The 4,563-nt window shown below is 36.1% G+C and overlaps 1 pseudogene; it reads right to left on the minus strand.

The window, feature by feature from the left end:
• Nucleotides 1-3,572: 3,572 nt before the first annotated feature.
• Nucleotides 3,573-4,208, minus strand: LOC141562030 (cyclin-dependent kinase 2-interacting protein pseudogene; annotated as a pseudogene).
• Between the last annotated feature and the right edge of the window lie 355 nt (nt 4,209-4,563).

Below are 4,563 nucleotides of genomic sequence, written 5' to 3' on the forward strand. Positions count from 1 at the left end.
GTTCATACAGTTATTTTGCTGTACAAAAATAATCAGACTTTGAGATAGTGTACAATTAGCCTGTGAAAGAAAATCAGAAATACAGATGGACAAAAATAGAGGGATTGGGAATTCTATGTAGTGGTTCACAGTAATCTCCAGAGTTCTTTCACTGGGTGTAGCTGGTTCAATTCATTATTGCTCTATTGGAACTGAATTGGTTCATCTCATTGTTGAAGAGGACCACATCCATCAGAATTGATCACCATACGGTATTGTTGTTGAAGTATATAATGATCTCCTGGTCCTGCTCATTTCACTCAGCATCAGTTCATGTAAGTCTCTCCAGGCTTTTCTAAAATCATCCTGTTGCTCATTTCTTAAAGAACAATAATATTTCCTAATATTCATATGCCACAATTTATTCAACCATTCTCCAATTGATAGGCATCCACTCAGTTTCCAGTTTCTGGCCACTACAAAGAGGACTGCTACAAACATTCTTGCACAAACAGATCCCTTTCCCTTCTTTAAAATCTCTCTGGGATATAAGCCCACTAGTAGCACTGCTGGATCAAAGGGTATGCACAGTTTGATAACTTTTTGAGCATAGTTCCATCCCATTCACATTTATGGTTAAAATTACAAATTCTCTATTTCCTGCCATCTTATTATCCCCAGATTATGCTTTTCTTTTTCTTGTCCCTCCCCTTACTCCCTTTCCCAATATTAAACTTATGAGCAATACTTGCATCACACAGTCCTCCCTCTTTAGGATCCCTCCCTTCCCCCCTATGAATTCCTTCCTCTTTCTTGTACCCTTCCCTTATTACTCTTTCCCTTTTCCCTTTTCCTCTTCCACATTTTAATGAGAGAAGTTTCTCTGTAAACCAAATATGTCAATTATTTTCTCTTTGAGCCAACTCTAATGAGAGTTAGATTCATATATGATAGATTTTCTTTGTCTCTTTGTGGGGTGTAGTTTCCCTCTTTTTATCTCCCCTTTTCCCTTTTTCTGACACTATCCCATTTCCATTTCTATTTCCCTTTTTATGTTATATCAGTAAAATCAAATTATACATGTACTGTTTATGTATATCCACAACAGAAATACAGTTCTCAAAGTTCTTTTTTACCTTTTTCTGCTTCTCTTGAGTTCTATATTTGGAGATCAATTTTTTTGTTTAGATCTGTTTTTTTTTTTTTTTTTTTTTTTTTTTTTTTTTTTTTTTTTTTTTTTTTTTTTCCCTTAGAAACAAATGGAATTTATCTGTTTCATTAAATGATCATCTTCTTCCAAGGAAGAAAATGCTCAGCTTAGTTGAGTAGTTTATTCTTGTCTGCATTCCAAGTTCTTTTGCCTTTCAGAATATCAGATTGCAGGGGCTTCGATCCTTTAATGTAGAAGCAGCCAGATCTTGAGTGATCCTTATTGTGGTACTTCACTATTTGAATTTTTTTTAATGCTGTTTGTAATATTTTTTCCTTAGTCTGATAGTTCTGAAATTTGGCCACACTATTCCTTGGAGTTTTTATTTTAAGATCTTTTTCAGAAAGTGCTCAATTAATTCTTTGAATGCCTTTTTTACTTTTTGATTCTATTACATCTGTGCAGTTCTCTTTGATGATTTCATGTAAAATAGTAAATAGTCTCTTTTTTTCATCATAATTTCCGGGAAGTCCAATGATCCTCAGATTATCTCTTCTATTTTCCAGGCCTATTGTTTTTCCAAGTAGATATTTAACATTTTTTCTAGTTTTTCATTTTTTTTAGTTTTGCTTGACTGATTCTTGATGTCTCAGTGGCTGGTGTTCGTTCTTTGGACCGAAAGTTTGGTGCAATTTGCCGAGCGGTGGCTGTGAAAGTGGCTGAAGGGCAGCACAAAGACACAAAACTGGAACGCCCTCAGAGGGCACTGAGGGAGAAGGATGCAGAGAACATTTCCTGGAAGATGCAAAACCTGAATCCATCAGTGATACAGCCGACTTGGCCCTGCCACCTGAAATGCTTACCTTAATTGATTCATTTCTATTTGTTCAGTTCTGATTTTTAATGAGTTATTTTCTTCATTACTTTATTTAACTTCTTTTTGTATATGTCCAATTGAGTTTTTAAATGAATTGTTTTGCTCTATGGATTCCCCCCCCCCCCCATTTAACTATTTTTTTTTCTTTACTTAGTTATTTTCTTTTTTCAATTCACAAATCCTGATTTCCTGAGAGTTCTTTACCTTTTCTAATTCACATTTCTGGAAGTTTTTTTATTCTCTTACATAGATTTTTTTTTCCTTTCCCCATTTTTCTTCTAGTTCTCTTTTAAGATTTTTTTTATAGTTTCTTCACGGAGAGCCTTTTGTTTTGGGGACAACATTATATCCTCCTTTGGGGTATTGTTTGCTATTAGTCTCCTAAGGATTGAAACATGCTCTCTTTCTCTATTGAAGCTATCAATTGTCTTTTTTTTTTTTTTTTTAACTTATTTTTTAAAGCCTTTAGGTTCTGCCTTCAGGGCAAGGAAGTTACCAGCTTCCTCTAAAGAACATATATAAAGACAGTAGATGTCCTGTCAATTGGCTGCAAAGAGAGGTTGAGCTATGGGAGTGCTCTGGGAAAAGTTCCTCACTGGAAGTGACTACCTGGGTATCATGGGCCAAGCTGCAAAAGTACTTTTTGAGGAGCCCCACTGTGAGGATTAGAAACTGCCTTGGGACTAAATGCTGAGCAGCAAAAGTATCACTGTCCACCACAAATGTTCGCTTTGGGTATTAGCAGTTGCCCAACAAACCACAGGGCACCAGAAGTATCTCTGCCTGGGGAGCGTAGTGGAGCTGGGGAAATTCCACTGCCCCAGGCTGAGTCCCCTACTGTGCAGATTTAGAGGCTGTCCTGGGCTGTGCTTCCTGCTATGCAGCTTTGTGACTGCCCCCCCCCCCCTTCAGAATGCCACTGCAGAACTGTGTTATGATCTACCTGAGTCACTTTCAATCCTGGGTGGGCACAGCCAGCTTCTGTTAGGGTCTGACATCCTTCAGAGTACCTACCCTACTCTCTAATTTCTGTGCTTGTCCACTACTCCAAAACTAAAGCAAAGCATTCAGCCTATGGCAGAAAGCTCTCTGTAAACTTTCCAATCACGAGGCTACCCCTGCTCCTCATTCACTCCAAATGCTAATCTCTGGTTCTATCCCTGCCTGTGCTGGTGTTTTCCCGACCCTCAGGACAAACTTTTTCTGACAGTCTTCCAGATTATCTTCAGTTGCTGAGTTGTTGCACTAACAATCTTCGTGAATTTTACCAGTCAGTGCTATTTTTGAGGTTTCTATCTACAAATTTAATAATTGGTAATGAGGGTATGAGAGAGGCCCAGAAAGTCGAGTGTGCCTTCTCCACCATTTTGACTCTCCCCCCCTAGCATTAACTTTAAACATTATTACCAGAGAGGTGTTAAGAGATTCATAAAGTGAAATCAAAGCAACTCTTTTTGCAAGTGAGAAAAGAAATAGAACTTGTGACCCTGGAAGAAAATATATGAGACAAAAATGATCTTCTAAGTCCTTGAAAGAAAGGGTCAGTGTGGTATTGAGAATTGGGGCTTAAAAATGAAATGGTTTGGAAAAATTATAATACTTGATGTCCAGTTTTAAGCAGCATGTATTCTCAACACAGGGCTGATACAGCTACCTAGATAGGAAGCTTATTATGGGATCCTAGACTGTCAGGATGACATGAGTGAGATCTTCAGTGATGATGTGTTTGAGGAGTATTTTTTTCTTGTACATTCCTGAAAGCTTATGGAAAACGTCACATAAATAGGTTGTGGACCATGTATGGAAAAGGGGTGTTTGATAATTTCCATTTCCACAATGGTAATTTTCTGGGTTAGAAATTTTTTTAGTTGTTGATGTTAACTTTTCCATTGTCACCTGTATCTTAGCCAAGTTTTCTAAAATGTCATGAAGTTCCTTGTACAACTTCTCAAGTTCCTCATTATATTTTAGATATATGCTTGAGAATAAAAATGTAAAGCAATGCTGTTGAATTCTAATTCTAACTTGTCTTCAGTAAGCACAATGATTTTGATGTTTCCTAATTTTTTTCTTGCAACAGAAAATCCCATATTGTTGACTCTCCCATTTTGATAATAAATTATGCAAATATGCACCATTGGTCTTAATTTTTCATGCACTCAGATAATATTTTTTTGGAAAAACCATGCTAGAATTTTTCATAACACTGAATTCAGGAACCTAGTGATATGACTGTTTAAATCTCCATATATATATATATATATATATATATATAATTTATACAACAAAGTGCATGAATAGGCACATTTATATATGTAGGTATATGATTTACTTTTTATTTTATGGGTAAGAATATATACATGTATGTATATATGCATGTGTGTATACATATATTAGTGGAATCTGGAATTAAATCATGGTAACAGTAAAATTTTGTAGTGTTTTATATACATTAATGTGCTTGGTTGTTAAAATAATTCCATGAAGCAGATATTGTAAGTAGTATTATCTTCCTGAGGTCACATTGCTCTTAAGTATAAAAAGCAGCATCTGACCG

This window comes from Sminthopsis crassicaudata, chromosome 3 (genome assembly GCF_048593235.1).
Source record: "Sminthopsis crassicaudata isolate SCR6 chromosome 3, ASM4859323v1, whole genome shotgun sequence".
In the NCBI taxonomy this organism is placed as follows: domain Eukaryota; kingdom Metazoa; phylum Chordata; class Mammalia; order Dasyuromorphia; family Dasyuridae; genus Sminthopsis; species Sminthopsis crassicaudata.